The sequence below is a fragment of the Gymnodraco acuticeps genome, unplaced genomic scaffold, assembly GCF_902827175.1.
Source record: "Gymnodraco acuticeps unplaced genomic scaffold, fGymAcu1.1, whole genome shotgun sequence".
NCBI classification, from domain to species: Eukaryota; Metazoa; Chordata; class Actinopteri; order Perciformes; family Bathydraconidae; genus Gymnodraco; species Gymnodraco acuticeps.
The window spans coordinates 1-18,732 of record NW_022990627.1 but is presented as its reverse complement, the minus strand read 5'-3'; the positions used below and the strand labels follow the sequence as shown (position 1 = coordinate 18,732).

The 18,732-nt window shown below is 46.7% G+C and overlaps 1 long non-coding RNA gene across 1 annotated transcript; it reads right to left on the bottom strand.

Annotated features, from left to right (window-relative positions):
• Window positions 1-11,293: 11,293 nt before the first annotated feature.
• Window positions 11,294-17,844, bottom strand: LOC117554691. Its single transcript, XR_004570306.1, has 3 exons — window positions 17,167-17,844; window positions 13,314-13,450; window positions 11,294-11,588 (listed from the first exon to the last, which is right to left on the bottom strand). It is a non-coding gene; the product is annotated as an uncharacterized LOC117554691 (long non-coding RNA).
• Between the last annotated feature and the right edge of the window lie 888 nt (window positions 17,845-18,732).

Genomic DNA, 18,732 nt, shown 5'->3' with positions numbered 1-18,732 from the left:
TCATTGATGAGTTGAGGTAGGAGTCCATCATCCATATTGTCAGGAGCAGTGCTGGAATTGGGCCGGTACTCACCGGTACGCAGTACCGGCACTTCTGGTTCTGACCCATGGAGTACCGGCACTTCTTGCTCAGTACCGGCATGCTGGCGGTACTCCGGTACTCATGCACCGTGCCAGTACTCAACACTCTCCCGCCGTTCTTATTATACATCCATATATATATATATATATATATATATATATATATACAGCCGCCCGGTACTCAGTAGATGCGTCATGAGGTGCCGAACGGACATTCTCATCGCTCTAACCGCTGGAGTTTCACAGCGGCTGTCAGCTGTTTACTCCTGTCATTCAAACAGAACGTGCTGGAGAGGGGGCGGGGCTTATCTTCTCCATGTAAATACTGTGGTGGAAACGACTATGTCAAAATTAACCTATTTGACCGTGATTTAATAGTAATACGTTTCAAAATAATAATAATAATAATGCCGAAGTAACAACATACTGAAAACTGTTAGTAAAACCATGTTTTAATGCTTTACAATTTACATACCTAGATGCACGTGTGTTGTGTTTATGCAGTGCAACTCCCACCCAGTGGGTGGCTATGTAGAGTGATAGAACAGAGCAGGCACGCCCCCGAGAGAAGGAAAGCAAGTCACATCACAAATTAGCATTTCTAAAATGTTAGCGTGGATTAATAAAAGTGCAAAAAGACAGCGGTTGTCGCCGGAAGAAACTTCAAATACAGAGAATGCTGTGCCTGTGTTGGAAATTGTGTCTGATGGGGAGCTTTCTTTGGTTGATCCTCCTGCTCCAAGTTCTAGTGCATTAGCATTAGCACTAGCTCCGCCGCCTCCTCCAGAGCCTCTAACGTTAGCTGCTGCTGGCTCAACTGCCACCACCAACACCGGGCAAAGCGATGCACCTGACTGCTGGACAACGGACCAGGTGCAATATTTTTGCAAGACCAATGCATGGCTCCTTCTTAAAGATAAGAAGCTAGGATGTCGGATATGCAGAGATGTCAAATCTTTGGGAATACACACTGGACACGGACTGAAACTGTCAACTGAATGGGGTGAGTGTGCAGTGTCTCATTTCGGTGTTGACAAGGGCAAACAACAAGCTAGCCTGAGAAAAAAAATCAAAGAACATAAAGAATCACAAGCCCATGTAAAAGCTGCTGACATCCTTACATCTGCTTCACGTGAAACTATTCAACATCAAGTGCAGTCTATGCATCAATCTGAATTAGACACCACTATCAGAGTTTTTCGAACGGCATATAAAATTGGCAAACATAGCCGGCCATTCACAGACATGCCAATTGATTTGAATGTACAGAAACTGAATGGGCTGAACGTGGGCAGGGTTTTGCACTCCAATAAAACCTGTGGCGAAATCATCGACCACATAGCTCATGAGCTGAAGAAAAAAATGGCAAAAGACATTACAGAAAACCAAAGAAAACTCTGTGTTTTGGTCGATGAATCTACCACTATTAGTGGTAAAACGGTGCTTGTTGTGTGTCTACGCTCAGCATTAGCTGATGCTGAGCCCGAAACGTTTTTTTGGGAGCTGATCGAGTTGGATGGAACAACGGCTGATGACATCACAAAGGCGTTAATGGAGTGTCTTGGAAGAGATTTTAACGAGGACTTTTTAGGTCAGTGTTTCGTTTCTTTTGCATGTGATGGGGCTTCAGTCATGCTAGGGAAGAGAACAGGCGTTGCTACCCAGTTGTGTAGTAAATGCCCAAGCCTGTTTGTGTGACACTGCTCCAATCATCGTCTAGAGCTGGCAGTTGGGGATGTGGTCAAGGAGGTCTCAGGGCTCAATCATTTCCAGATCTTTTTTGACAAACTCTATTCCTTGTTCCATGCCTCCCCCAAAAATCAGAGGCAGTTAGCGCAGTGTGCGCAAGCAGTCAGACAGCGTCTCCTGGTGATAGGGCGTGTTTTGTCCATCCGCTGGGTGGCTTCAAGTGAAAGGAGCGTCAGAGCAGTCTGGGAAAACTACCGAGTGCTTCATGATCACTTCACAAATGCTGCAAACGACACGAGCAGGGATTCCAGAGACAGAGCAAAGTACAAGGGCCTGGATGATGTGCTCACATCTGCAACGTTTGTCAGCAATCTGGGACTGATGTACGATGCGCTCACAGAGCTCAGCGACCTCTCTCGGCAACTCCAAAAAAGAGAGATGACACTGCCTACAGCAGATAGGCTCTTAACTCGAGAAATACGAATTTTTGAATCCATGGTCACCATGCCTGGCCCACACATGACTACAGTTCATACAGCTCTAGCTGAGAAGTCCTTCAAGGGTGTTGCCCTGCGTGAGAATGGCAGGCTTGTACAGATTCATGCAGGTCAGTTTTTCCGCAGTATGGTAGAGAATCTGAGACACAGAATGACTTCCACAACCTCCTCTCATGTCAGCACAAGAGAAATCCCATTACATGGCCGGGAGGCCCGGGACAATCAGCTAATCCAGGACATGAAAGTTATCCATCCTGGAAGTTGGCCTGAAGAGGAGTTAGACGTACAGTATGGGGACGTAGAGGTGCTACGTTTGTGCGAAGTGCTGAAAGTGGACAGAAGAGAGACTGTTCAGGGCTTTCGCGAATACAAGGAAACCAGGGCATCCCGTACACCTGCTGCCATGGAGCCTCTACTGAAAGCAGTCCGAACCATCGCTGTCTCCACTAGTGAGTGTGAGCGGGCATTCAGCTGCATGAACGATATCCTTACTGCAAAAGGAATGCTCTCTCTGTCAGCCGACTGTCCAGCCTGGTTTTCATTAAATGTAATGGACCATCACTAGGACAGTTCAATCCGGAACAGTATGTGAGGTCCTGGCTGGCAAAGGGAAGGAGAAGTGCTGATGAAAGAGCCTGTCCAGCTCCAGCCCCTGATACTGATGTCCCCAAGGCCTTCTGGAGCCTTTTCTAACAATGTGAAGTATATTGCAAAGCAGCTCACCCAGTGAGAAGACTTTTGGCATAATGTGCCGATTTGTACAGATCCTGGAGATAGAAGGACTTCAGACCAACCAGGGAGTTATCTGATCAGCTTGGTGTTCAATGTAACTCTTTACCATGGCTCAGACTGTGTTACTTGCAGTTACAGTTTCTCATTTTAGATTGTGCAAATTTTGCATTTGTTTTTACATGTTCTTTGTTCATGCTCTTTATCATTTTTCTGAGTTGGAAAGTTAGATTGCATCATAGTTTACTTTATACATATTTGTATTCTTCAGTGGTGAAGTATATTGCAAAGCAGCTCAGCCATGTGAGAAGACTTTTGGCACTTTTTCGTTTTTTCGTTTTCTGAGTTGGAAAGTTAGATTGCATTCAAAATGTACAGAAATACTTAATTTTGTTAAAGCTTTTTATAAAAAATGCTTCTGACCAGAGCTTTGTTTCCTTGTCATTAATGTTGAACACCACCAGAGGGGCTCTCACCTGAAAGGTCTCTGCTTCATGTGTCTTCAGCAGAAGATCTAGACTTTGATTGCTATATTTTCAGTTAATATTGACCTACTGAGCTTTAGCCATATCCGCTGCCTATCATAACAAATGTTAAGTACAGTGAACCTTTCTAAAATATACAGTAGTAAAGAGACAAACCCACCAGCATTATAGTAGCCAAATTCTTGTTTGTGGGTTGTATATATAAAATTGACTTGAAAAAGTTGCTGATTTTAGAGTACTGGCACCTTTTTCATTCCAATTCAAGCACTGGTCAGGAGGATGAAATATGTAAAAGATTGTGAGGAATAACCTCCAAAGCGGGAGCTCTCGAAAATGCGACCACTCATAGCGAAACCGGATGAGCTAGCTTTACCTCCTGAAATGTAACCCCTAAAATTCTGTCTCTGCCAAAAACACACACACACACACACACACACACACACACACACACACACACACACACACACACACACACACACACACACACACACACACACACCACACACACACACACACACACACACACACACACACACACACACACACACACACACACACACACACACACACACACCATAACTCGAGACCCCCTTAAAAGTGCATGGCACAACTTGTGTAAACATCTCCTCTTCCTCCTCCTCCTCCTCCTCCTCTTCATCGTCCTCAGGCGTCTCGGTACATCAACGATCGCTTCGTCACAGACTCGGACATCTTGGCCTCCAACGGGTTGATCCACATCCTGCAGGGGCCGCTCAGAGCGCCCCCCCCCCCAGCACCAGGTCAGTATCACTCACTACACCCATACTGTTTACTAGAGAACTCTCCCTGGTCCCCGTCTTGAGCTTCAGTCTCAGGATCCATGTATCTGTGATCCTCTCCAGAAGGAGTCATCACATACAGAGCATCAGCTAGTTCCTGATCCAAGGAGTCATCACATACAGAGCATCAACTAGTCCCTGATCCAAGGAGTCATCACATACAGAGCATCTACTAGTTCCTGAACAGTGTCCTTCACATGCTGATATCAAGAGAGAGAGTTACACAGTCACAAGATGGAGGAGTAGAAAGCAGTATTCAATGTTTACTTCAGATTAGCTCCACGTCAGAAATGAGCATGCTTGATGTCTCTCTCCATAGAGGCTGAATCATCATGTTAATCACATAGCTATCATCTGCCTCAAACAGTCCTGATGCTCTTCTAGGTAATCACACATCCTGTTCACAGCTACAGTTGATACCTTTGTTAGCATGCTACTCTCAGGTTGGAGGAGGACACTCATACACAGTATTTATATATGAGCGTGTGTCCTTGCAGATCGCGGTGGCCCACCAGGCGGGGGTGGGGCTGGGCGTGGTGTTGCTGGTGGTCCTGGTGCTGGCCGTGCTCTTCGTGGGATTCCACTTCTACAAACACAACGCCAAGCCGTTCCACTTCCACTACTTCAAGGTCAGAAACCTGCTGTTAATACTGAAGCCTGAAGCATCCTCTGTGCTCCAGCCTGAAGCATCCTCTGTGCTCCAGACAGCCTGAAGCATCCTCTGTGCTCCAGCCTGAAGCATCCTCTGTGCTCCAGACAGCCTGAAGCATCCTCTGTGCTCCAGACAGCCTGAAGCATCCTCTGTGCTCCAGCCTGAAGCATCCTCTGTGCTCCAGACAGCCTGAAGCATCCTCTGTGCTCCAGACAGCCTGAAGCATCCTCTGTGCTCCAGACAGCCTGAAGCATCCTCTGTGCTCCAGACAGCCTGAAGCATCCTCTGTGCTCCAGACAGCCTGAAGCATCCTCTGTGCTCCAGCCTGAAGCATCCTCTGTGCTCCAGACAGCCTGAAGCATCCTCTGTGCTCCAGCCAGCCTGAAGCATCCTCTGTGCTCCAGACAGCCTGAAGCATCCTCTGTGCTCCAGACAGCCTGAAGCATCCTCTGTGCTCCAGTCAGCCTGAAGCATCCTCTGTGCTCCAGGACAGCCTGAAGCATCCTCTGTGCTCCAGACAGCCTGAAGCATCCTCTGTGCTCCAGACAGCCTGAAGCATCCTCTGTGCTCCAGACAGCCTGAAGCATCCTCTGTGCTCCAGACAGCCTGAAGCATCCTCTGTGCTCCAGACAGCCTGAAGCATCCTCTGTGCTCCAGTCAGCCTGAAGCATCCTCTGTGCTCCAGACAGCCTGAAGCATCCTCTGTGCTCCAGTCAGCCTGAAGCATCCTCTATGCTCCAGACAGCCTGAAGCATCCTCTGTGCTCCAGTCAGCCTGAAGCATCCTCTGTGCTCCAGTCAGCCTGAAGCATCCTCTGTGCTCCAGACAGCCTGAAGCATCCTCTGTGCTCCAGTCAGCCTGAAGCATCCTCTGTGCTCCAGTCAGCCTGAAGCATCCTCTGTGCTCCAGAGAGCCTGAAGCATCCTCTGTGCTCCAGACAGCCTGAAGCATCCTCTGTGCTCCAGTCAGCCTGAAGCATCCTCTGTGCTCCAGACAGCCTGAAGCATCCTCTGTGCTCCAGTCAGCCTGAAGCATCCTCTGTGCTCCAGACAGCCTGAAGCATCCTCTGTGCTCCAGTCAGCCTGAAGCATCCTCTGTGCTCCAGACAGCCTGAAGCATCCTCTGTGCTCCAGTCAGCCTGAAGCATCCTCTGTGCTCCAGCCTGAAGCATCCTCTGTGCTCCAGAGAGCCTGAAGCATCCTCTGTGCTCCAGTCAGTCTGAAGCATCCTCTGTGCTCCAGACAGCCTGAAGCATCCTCTGTGCTCCAGACAGCCTGAAGCATCCTCTGTGCTCCAGTCAGCCTGAAGCATCCTCTGTGCTCCAGACAGCCTGAAGCATCCTCTGTGCTCCAGACAGCCTGAAGCATCCTCTGTGCTCCAGTCAGCCTGAAGCATCCAGGTTCAACCTAACCTGGATGTGTTTGAGTTAGCCGGTTGGCCTAATCCAAAACATACGCGCTCTCGCTAAGCGGTCCTACGACGCAGGTTATCAAGTGGATCGCTCAAGCCAGCCGTGTCCTATCTAGTTAGGCGTTCACATGAGAGGGGTGGTATCTGGAGCATTCGACCAATCACAGACATGGAGAAGCGCACTGACAGCGCAGCGTCATACTTCCTGAATGAAAAGTCTATAATATTAATATTAATATTATTATAATATTAATATTAAACATATGAAGAAGTTAAAGTTGAAACATCCATGACTTAAACACTTGATCCAGGATCAAAGCCACAGAGCTGCACCTGCAAGGTGAACACAGCTGGGAACAGAACAAGTGTTTGAATGCGTACATTAACAGCTTTATGATATCACTGCCGTCTAAGACACCATCTGACTTTCATTACATTTGACTCCAGTGTTTCCTCAACTTAATGTGTTGCTTCAAATAATGCTTCTGCATCCAGTCTGTGACGCTGTGAGTGTTGCACGGCCAGATACGGCTCAGCTGACTCAGATCAGGAGATGATACATTATGAAGTGATATGGACTGTACTTAATGTGACTCTGATCCGGTTACTTATGTTGTGGCAGATATTTCAGTAAGCTTTCTTAACACTAATGTTATAATAGTCAGATTGCTCTGAAGATGGAGCTGATATTCTATTCATGTTCACGTTCACACAGTCGCTGATTGTTGCCGGCCGTCTTTCCTGCGACGGCAGCTTTTCTGTATTTCCTTTCTCCTGTAATATGACTTGATCGCTTTAAACTCACGCACTGTGATCAGCTGTTCCACCATGGCTTCTACCTCCACCTAGAGTAGATGTATCCTCATTGAAACGGTTACATTCCATGAACAATCAAATCAATGTGCAGGCTTACGTGAACACTGTTCTACATGAACAATATGGGCAGTTTATACATTACATCAACAGTAGGTGGCGATATGCTCCAAGTGGAAGCGATCCGCCATTAAAGCAAAGAAGACGAAGAACTCCGCACAGTTGCCGCTCAGAGTAAGTTATCTAGCCCGCTAAAAAGAGAACCAGCGTCGTAGGACCGGACAGCCGGAGTTCTCCCTGAAGCTAAGAGAACATCCGGCTTCGTGGTGCAGGCCTCTGCTGTCATGTTACATGTTGTTTCTCATGTGTCTGGATGTTTGTCTGTTGATGCAACCCAGTCTCACGGCATTTCGTGTTGTCGTCAATCTATTGATTCGTGTTCACCATTTCCCCATTTGTTCCGTGTCACACAGAACGATTTGAAAAGCAATGTATTTCTATTGGTAATATGTTTCGTGCCTAACGACATTATACGATTGAAAATAAAAACAATAATCTTGATATTGAGTAAGAACATGTTTTTATGAACCACACAGCTTCCGGTCTTCCACGACCCGACCGGACAGAAAGACGCAGGCACGAAACACACTACCAATAGAAATACATTGCTTTTCAAATCGTTCTGTGTGACACGACGTGTCAACAGATGACGTGTCGTGACTATAACACGACACGCCGTGAGATTGATGTTACACATGGAGCTGCTGTGATGCAAGGAGCATTGCAGACTTGAACATCAAAGTATTATCGTATATGTGACGTGCTGACGGTGTCTCCATCAGGACGAAGGGGAGGAGGAAGAGGAAGGACCGGCGGTGGGCGGTCGCAGCATCTGTAACCCGGGTTATGAAGCGGCTCCAGAACCAGCAGAGTCCAAACCAGCAGAGAGCAGCAATGTGAGTTTCATACAGAGACCCCCCCCCCCCCGTAGAGAGGGTCGTCTCCCGAGTGATTCCAAGTGAAGCTCATTAATAAATATAACTGTCTGTCTGCAGGAGGACCAACAGGAAGTGGAGAACGGGGTTTCCTACGACCCGCTGCAGGGGTGATTTAATATTTCATCTGGTGGAGCTGTGATGCGTTCAAGTGCCCATCAGATTCAGCGAGGTTATAAAGAACTACCTGAAGAGGTTTCTTCTCTGTGTCCTGCCTCACGGGAGAGACTTGCAGAATCAGACCTGAAGTCAAATGCTCATTAAAATATGTTGAAAATGTTTGTTTGTGTTGCTTTTCCTCATTTCTCTGTAACACTAATTCACCTGATGTCTGAAGAGATGACATACCGCGAATGTGTAATACGTGAAAACTACATTCAGTTTTAACTTCACGAGACAGCAGCTGGAGAAATAAGCATTTCCTACACTGTAAAACGTTAAGTTACCATACCTTACGTTACATAACCTCATCTTACATTACCCTGTTACCTTACGTTACATAACCTCATCTTACATTACCCTGTTACCTTACGTTACATAACCTCATCTTACATTACCCTGTTACCTTACGTTACATAACCTCATCTTACATTACCCTGTTACCTTACGTTACATAACCTCATCTTACATTACCCTGTTACCTTACGTTACATAACCTCATCTTACATTACCCTGTTACCATACGTTACATAACCTCATCTTACATTACCCTGTTACCTTACGTTACATAACCTCATCTTACATTACCCTGTTACCTTACGTTACATAACCTCATCTTACATTACCCTGTTACCTTACGTTACATAACCTCATCTTACATTACCCTGTACCTTACGTTACATAACCTCATCTTACATACCCTGTTACCTACGTTACATAAACCTCATCTTACATTACCCTGTTACCATACGTTAATAACCTCATCTTACATTACCCTGTTACCTTACGTTACATAACCTCATCTTACATTACCCGTTTACCTTACGTTACATAACCTCATCTTACATTACCCTGTTACCTTACGTTACATAACCTCATCTTACATTACCCTGTTACCCTTACGTTACATACAACCTCATCTTACATTACCCTGTTACCATACGTTACATAACCTCATCTTACATTACCCTGTTACCTTACGTTACATAACCTCATCTTACACTTACCCTGTTACCTTACGTACATAACCTCATCTTACATTACCCTGTTACCTTACGTTACATAACCTCATCTTACATTACCCTGTTACCTTACGTTAATAACCTCATCTTACATTACCCTGTTACCTTACGTTACATAAACTCATCTTACATTACCTGTTACCTTACGTTACATAACCTCATCTACATTACCTGTTACCATACGTTACAAACCTCATCTTACATTACCCTGGTACCTACGTTACATAACCTCATCTTACATTACCTGTTACCTTACGTTACATAACCTCAATCTTACATTACCCTGTTACCCTTACGTTACATACCTACCTCATCTTACAATTACCCCTGTTACCTTACGTTACATAACCTCATCTTACATTACCTGTACCTACGTTACATAACCTCATCTTACATTACCCTGTTACCTTACGTTACATAACCTCATCTTACATTACCCTGTTACCTTACGTTACATAACCTCATCTTACATTACCCTGTTACCTTACGTTACATAACCTCATCTTACATTACCCTGTTACCTTACGTTACATAACCTCATCTTACATTACCCTGTACCTTACTGTTAATAACCCTCATCTTACATTACCCTGTTACCTTACGTTACATAACCTCATCTTACATTACCCTGTTACCTTACGTTAATAACCTCATCTTACATTACCCTGTTACTCTTACGTTACATAACCTCATCTTACATTACCCTGTTACCTTACAGTTAACATAACCTCATCTACTTACCCTGTACCTACGTTACATAACCTCATCTACATTACCTGTTACCTTACGTTACATAACCTCCATCTTTACATTACCCTGTTACCTTACGTCTACATAACCTCATCTTACATTACCACTGTTACCTTACGTTACATAACCTACATCTTAACACATTACCCTGTTAACCTACCGTTACATAACCTCATCTTACATTTTTTTACCCTGTTACGCTTACGTTACGATAACCTCATCTGTACATTACCCTGTTACCGTTACGTTACATTAACCTCATCTTCCATTACCCTGGCACCAATACCTTACGTTGACATTCAACCCTCATCTTAGCATTACCCTGTTACCATACGTTTACATAACCTCATCCTTACATTACCCTGTTACCTTACGTTACATAACCTAATCTTACATTTCCCCTGTTACCGCTGACGTTACACTACAGACCTCATCTTACATTACCCTGTTACACTACGTTACATTAACCTCATTCTTACATTACCCTGTTACCTTACGTTACATAACCTCATCTTACATTACCCTGTTACCTTACGTTACATAACCTCATCTTACATTACCCTGTTACCTTACGTTACATAACCTCATCTTACATTACCCTGTTACCTTACGTTACATAACCTCATCTTACATTACCCTGTTACCATACGTTACATAACCTCATCTTACATTACCCTGTTACATAACCTCATCTTACATTACCCTGTTACCTTACGTTACATAACCTCATCTTACATTACCCTGTTACCATACGTTACATAACCTCATCTTACGTTACATAACCTCATCTTACATTACCCTGTTACCATACGTTACATAACCTCATCTTACATTACCCTGTTACCTTACGTTACATAACCTCATCTTACATTACCCTGTTACCATACGTTACATAACCTCATCTTACATTACCCTGTTACCTTACGTTACATAACCTCATCTTACATTACCCTGTTACCTTACGTTACATAACCTCATCTTACATTACCCTGTTACCATACGTTACATTATCTTATGTCACATTACGATGATAACATGTTAAATGTTTGATAAGGTTGCCCCCTAATCAAAAATAAATGTTATATAACATTTAGAATTTCTTGATAAGGGGACAACCTTATCAAACTGTTTTATTATCACAACACATTTCCCCCAGGTCACGTGAATAAACTCGGAGTCGGCGCTACGGTGAAAGTATTTTTATTTCCGTCATTACTCAGAGGTCGTCCTGGGTGACCTCAGAGGTCGTCCTGGGTGACCTCAGAGGTCGTCCTGGGTGACCTCAGAGGTCGTCCTGGGTGACCTCAGAGGTCGTCCTGGGTGACCTCAGAGGTCCTGGGTGACCTCAGAGATCCAGGGATGGTAGTCTGTGATCCTGGAGAAGATGGCGGGTCGCTCTGCGTCGCAGCGCCGGCTGCCCCACGTCAACACGCCAAACAGGAAGTAGGCGCCTCGCTTCCGGCAGAACAGCGGCGCCCCACGGTCGCCCTGCGGACACAAATCTGTTAGAGGGACAGAGGACAGGAGGGACAGAGACTCTATTAGTCCTGATCAGGGGACAGGAGGGACAGAGACTCTATTAGTCCTGATCAGGGGACAGGAGGGACAGAGACTCTATTAGTCCTGATCAGAGGACAGGAGGGACAGAGACTCTATTAGTCCTGATCAGAGGACAGGAGGGACAGAGACTCTATTAGTCCTGATCAGAGGACAGGAGGGACAGAGACTCTATTAGTCCTGATCAGAGGACAGGAGGGACAGAGACTCTATTAGTCCTGATCAGGGGACAGGAGGGACAGAGACTCTATTAGTCCTGATCAGGGGACAGGAGGGACAGAGACTCTATTAGTCCTGATCAGAGGACAGGAGGGACAGAGACTCTATTAGTCCTGATAAGGGGACAGGAGGGACAGAGACTCTATTAGTCCTGATCAGAGGACAGGAGGGACAGAGACTATTAGTCCTGATCAGGGGACAGAGACTCTATTAGTCCTGATCAGAGGACAGGAGGGACAGAGACTCTGTTAGTCCTGATCAGAGGACAGGAGGGACAGAGACTCTATTAGTCCTGATCAGGGGACAGGAGGGACAGAGACTCTATTAGTCCTGATCAGAGGACAGAAGGGACAGAGACTATTAGTCCTGATCAGGGGACAGAGACTCTATTAGTCCTGATCAGAGGACAGGAGGGACAGAGACTCTATTAGTCCTGATCAGGGGACAGGAGGGACAGAGACTCTATTAGTCCTGATCAGGGGACAGGAGGGACAGAGACTCTATTAGTCCTGATCAGGGGACAGAGACTCTATTAGTCCTGATCAGGGGACAGAGACTCTATTAGTCCTGATCAGAGGACAGGAGGGACAGAGACTCTATTAGTCCTGATCAGAGGACAGGAGGGACAGAGACTCTATTAGTCCTGATCAGGGGACAGGAGGGACAGAGGACAGGAGGGACAGAGACTCTATTAGTCCTGATCAGGGGACAGGAGGGACAGAGGACAGGAGGGACAGAGACTCTATTAGTCCTGATCAGAGGACAGGAGGGACAGAGGACAGGAGGGACAGAGACTCTATTAGTCCTGATCAGGGGACAGGAGGGACAGAGACTCTATTAGTCCTGATCAGAGGACAGGAGGGACAGAGACTCTATTAGTCCTGATCAGGGGACAGGAGGGACAGAGACTCTATTAGTCCTGATCAGGGGACAGGAGGGACAGAGACTCTATTAGTCCTGATCAGAGGACAGGAGGGACAGAGACTCTATTAGTCCTGATCAGAGGACAGGAGGGACAGAGACTCTATTAGTCCTGATCAGAGGACAGGAGGGACAGAGGACAGGAGGGACAGAGACTCTATTAGTCCTGATCAGGGGACAGGAGGGACAGAGACTCTATTAGTCCTGATCAGGGGACAGGAGGGACAGAGACTCTATTAGTCCTGATCAGGGGACAGGAGGGACAGAGACTCTATTAGTCCTGATCAGGGGACAGGAGGGACAGAGACTCTATTAGTCCTGATCAGGGGACAGGAGGGACAGAGACTCTATTAGTCCTGATCAGGGGACAGGAGGGACAGAGACTATTAGTCCTGATCAGAGGACAGGAGGGACAGAGACTCTAATAGTCCAGATCAGGGGACAGGAGGGACAGAGACTCTAATAGTCCAGATCAGGGGACAGGAGGGAATGGGTTAGTGTTGGGGGGGTGGTTACCATGCAGGAGGCGGAGCCGGCAGGATGGGCACAGATATGAGAGTCCGTGACGAGGTCCCCCCCCCACTGCTGCCGGCAGGAGGTCAGGTTCACCAGAGTCAGGCTGGCCTGGTGCTGCCGTTCCAGATCCACCGCCGCTGCACAGGAAACACATCGTTAAACCACTTCCTGTCGGGCTGCACAGGAAACACATCGTTAAACCACTTCCTGTCGGGCTGCACAGGAAACACATCGTTAAACCACTTCCTGTCGGGCTGCACAGGAAACACATCGTTAAACCACTTCCTGTCGGGACTTTAAGGTCATGTCTGAAGAGATTGCGTAATATCAAATCAGAGAAACTAAAAATGTGTAATGCGGGAAAACCACGTTCAGTTATTCCAGAGGTTCTCAAACTTGTCCCGTCACTCCCCACTTTGAACAGGGGGTCCTTTTCAAGCTCCCCTGTTCCTCATCGCTCCAATCAAATGGTAGGCCAAGCTTACAATGGTCAAATGTATCGTTCTAAACCCGGGGTCTCCAACCGTCTTTAGGGTGAGAGCTCCGTCGAGCTACTTTTACTCCTCTTTCTTTGTTTTTGCAGTGTAGATGTTTAGCACATTTTAACACGATGATATGCTGACCTTCAACCTTTGTGTGCCGTTTGGGTCTGTGGGACCCCTTTGGGTCTGTGGGACCCCTTTGCAGGGTTTACTAAAAGAACATGTATTCAATGTCATTATTTTAACCTGCTTTATTTGGAGGTGGTCCTCACCTCCTCTAGGGGGGACCTCACCTCCTCTAGGGGGGACCTCACCTCCTCTAGGGGGGTCCTCACCTCCTCTAAGGGGGACCTCACCTCCTCTAGGGGGGACCTCACCTCCTCTACGGGGGACCTCACCTCCTCTAAGGGGGACCTCACCTCCTCTAGGGGGTCCTCACATCCTCCAAGGGGGTCCTCACCTCCTCTAAGGGGGACCTCACCTCCTCTAAGGGGGACCTCACCTCCTCTAGGGGGGACCTCACCTCCTCTAGGGGGTCCTCACATCCTCCCAAGGGGGTCCTCACCTCCTCTAAGGGGGACCTCACCTCCTCTAGGGGGGACCTAACCTCCTCTAGGGGGGACCTAACCTCCTCTAGGGGGTCCTCACATCCTCCAAGGGGGACCTCACCTCCTCTAGGGGGGACCTCACCTCCTCTAGGGGTTCCGGGGGCATGCATCAATCTGGTGCACTTTGAGCACCAGATGAATGTATGGATACAGCTCTCAACACTCAGATGAAAGGGAGCCGTATACTTTTCAATAATCCAATCATCTTTAGAATTTGATCACAACCAATAACAAATCATTTAATGGTTTGTTCTTATGTTACCTAGTTACCATTCTTTCTTTTTATTTATGCATATTTTATGAATCACTTTTAAACTGTTTGGTTTCCTGTCCTGTACACACTGGAATCATTTCTTACTTTATTTATTCTTTTTTTTACAACTTCTCTCGAGAGAGATTCGGCACTTTTCCCGGTGGGCCGCTGGCTCTGGCACAGGCGGGCCGTGGACTTTCACAGCGCCGCTGCGCCGGTACTGTGAAAGTCTACCACCGTTGCGAGTCTGCGGCTGTAACAGTCCTCTACCGCCCGCGAGGACCCAGGTTCGATTCCGGCCTGAGGTCCAAAGAATGTATTTTTTAAATAATAATCTCCCGTTCATCGCGTCCATTGGCGACCCACCTATCACATCTCTGCGCTCCACCAGTGGGGCGCGCCCCACACTTTGAGAAACGCGGAGTTATTCTAACATCAAAGCAGGCTGGCGAATTTAACATTTCCTAAACTGTAACACGTTATCTTACATTACATAATGTTACCATACATTACATAATAGAGATGTCCCGATCTGATCACGTGATCGGGGATCGGAGCCGATCACGTGATTTTCAAAAGATCGGAAGAAAAAAAATCGGGGATCGGGATTTATTTAATGTTACAAAACAAAAATGACCATGTTCACGTCTTAAAGTCATCCTGAGGACTTAGTTTTGGTTTAAAATCACACAACATGTATGTGTTGCTTCTTTCTCTCAAAGCAACAGAGTGGGCGCAGTGTCTAATAGTAGCAGCTAGCGAGAGGCTACGTTCAGCTGGTGACTCGGGAGTCGGGACAGAAAAAATGTCAGGAGTTTGGAAGTATTATAAAATTGAAAGCGAAGGCAGTGTAACAGCCAGATGCAATGTTTGCAAGGCGGAAGTTCCGCGTGGTGGAAAGAACAGAGCTACGTTCAACACGACCAATCTAATACGCCACCTGAGAAACAAACACCAACACGACGAGTACACAGCGGCCACTCAGGTAACGACACTGAAACAACCGACACTTTCAGAGGCTTTTAAAAGGAAAGAGAAACTGCCCCAGAACATTGAAAAGGCCAAACACACAACAGCCAAGATAGCTGAATTCATCGCGTTGGATGACCAGCCGTTATCTGTTACCTTTTGTTTCTCTTAATGCATTGCATAAAGATCGGATCGGGAAAAATCGGTATCGGCAGATTGTCAAAATCAAATGATCGGAATCGGAAGCGGAGCAAAAAAAGGTGATCGGGACATCCCTATTACATAATATTCACACTTCCTGTTTGGGACTTTAAAGGCCCTGACACACCAGGCCGATTTCGGCTGTTTTCGTAAGTCGGGAGACGAAGCGTGTCCTGTCGCCCAAACTCAATTTGGTGTGTCCCGCACCGTCGACCGTGACATGCCTTATTTGGACTGCCTGTCCCGATGCATGGCCGATTCAACATGTTGAATCGGCCATGCATCGGGTCTGGCAGTCGGACCAAGCAATCACTCTGATTGGCTGTTCAGCTAGCGAATCAGTGCATGAGAAGCGAAACGGAAGTGAGGGACGTAAACAAACGATTTAAGAAGGCACACACAGACTGATATTCATTTTCATCTCATCATGGCGATCTGGAATGACGGAAACGAAGACCTGCTCATGACCTTGATCCAGGAGAGGCCAGCTCTGTACGACATCACAGAGAAAAGGTACTCGAACCGAGTAGTGAAAACCGGACTCTGGCGAGAGATTGAAACGCAACTTGGTTTCTCAGGTAAGATTATCTTTTTCATCAATTGAGCTCTTTAGCAGATACTGTTGGCTTTGTATTGTTTGCCAGCGTACAGTGGCGTTAACGTGAAATGTAATTTGTTATTTCAACCTTGTGTTTTGTTGTTATCTTGTTGCTAGCTGTTGCTAGCTGTGCAGTTTGGCACTGCATATAGATATGAATTGGACATGCTAACTAGCCACAATGCTTACATCGTTTATGTGTGTGCTTCAGAGAAAGAGCTGAGGAAGAAGTGGATTCTCTGCAAACCCAGTACACCCGGTACAGGAGACTTGCCCCTTCGGGTAGTTGTGGAGCACCAAAGACGGGCAGACAGCAGACTTGCCCCTTCGGGTAGTTGTGGACCAAAGACGGGCAGACAGCAGACTTGCCCCTTCGGGTAGTTGTGGACCAAAGACGGGCAGACAGCAGACTTGCCCCTTCGGGTAGCTGTGGACCAAAGACGGGCAGACAGCAGTGGATCATAACCAGGCTGCAGTTTGCACACGCCATTTGTTGTTGTTTATATCACGCAGTCTGTTCTTCTTCTCTGTCTTCCGGTTGTTGCCTATTTTTAATGACGAATACACACTACCGCCGCCTGCTGGTAAGGAGAGTTATTGCCACTCATGCACTGAAGTCTTTGCGGTGTGTTCCCGTGCGACACATGGCCAAGACGCAGGAGAACACCGCGACGCAACAGCCGACGCCGGCGAGTCCTCTGGTGACTGCTTGGTGTGTCAGGGCCTTAAGGATTGAAGGTACCTGAAGCCTTGGTGGCCCCCCAGCCGGTGGTGACACAGGACCAGCTGCTGTCTAGGTCCTCGTCCTCGTCCGGGAGACAGACCGGAGACACCTCAGAGCCTGGGGACCAGATGGGGGGAGGGTTCAGTCTGATATGGAGACCCTTAACACTAGAACCTCTAAATCATAGACCCCTTGGCAGCTCTAGTCTTAAATAAGGTCAAAGCTGCCTCAGTGAATGTAGTTCTGACTCTGGAGATGAGGAGTAACCCTGACCCTGAAGACACACCTCTGGGCCCAATCCATCCAGTGCCTTGTATGTTGAACGTATGATTTTGAAGTGGCTGTGTGTGACAGGAAGCCAGTGCAGATCTTTGAGAACTGGAGTGATGTGGTGAACTCTCCTGGTTCTGGTGAGGACTAAATGAAGTGTTTCTGGGTTGAGTTCTGGTGAGGACTAAATGAAGTGTTTCTGGGTTGAGTTCTGGTGAGGACTAAATGAAGTGTTTCTGGGTTGAGTTCTGGGGAGGACTAAATGAAGTGTTTCTGGGTTGAGTTCTGGTGAGGACTAAGTGAAGTGTTTCTGGGTTGAGTTCTGGTGAGGACTAAATGAAGTGTTTCTGGGTTGAGTTCTGGTGAGGACTAAATGAAGTGTTTCTGGGTTGAGTTCTGGTGAGGACTAAATGAAGTGTTTCTGGGTTGAGTTCGGGGAGGACTAAATGAAGTGTTTCTGGGTTGAGTTCTGGTGAGACAAATGAAGTGTTTCTGGGTTGAGTTCTGGTGAGGACTAATGAAGTGTTTCTGGGTTGAGTTCTGGTGAGGAGAAATGAAGTGTTTCTGGGTTGAGTTCTGTGAGGATTAAATGAAGTGTTTCTGGGTTGAGTTCTGGTGAGGACTAAATGAAGTGTTTCTGGGTTGAGTTCTGGTGAGGACTAAATGAAGTGTTTCTGGGTTGAGTTCTGGTGAGGACTAAATGAAGTGTTTCTGGGTTGAGTTCTGGTGAGGACTAAATGAAGTGTTTCTGGGTTGAGTTCTGGTGAGGACTAATGAAGTGTTTCTGGGTTGAGTTCTGGTGAGGACTAAATGAAGTGTTTCTGGGTTGAGTTCTGGTGAGGACTAAATGAAGTGTTTCTGGGTTGAGTTCTGGTGAGGACTAAATGAAGTGTTTCTGGGTTGTGTTTCTGGTGAGGACTAAATGAAGTGTTTCTGGGTTGAGTTCTGGTGAGGACTAAATGAAGTGTTTCTGGGTTGAGTTCTGGTGAGGACTAAATGAAGTGTTTCTGGGTTGAGTTCTGGGGAGGACTAAATGAAGTGTTTCTGGGTTGAGTTCTGGTGAGGACTAAATGAAGTGTTTCTGGGTTGTGTTTCTGGTGAGGACTAAATGAAGTGTTTCTGGGTTGAGTTCTGGTGAGGACTAAATGAAGTGTTTCTGGGTTGTGTTTCTGGTGAGGATTAAATGAAGTGTTTCTGGTTGAGTTCTGGGAGGACTAAATGAAGTGTTTCTTGGTTGAGTTCTGGTGAGGACTAAATGAAGTGTTTCTGGGTTGAGTTCTGGTGAGACTAAATGAAGTGTTTCTGGGTTGAGTT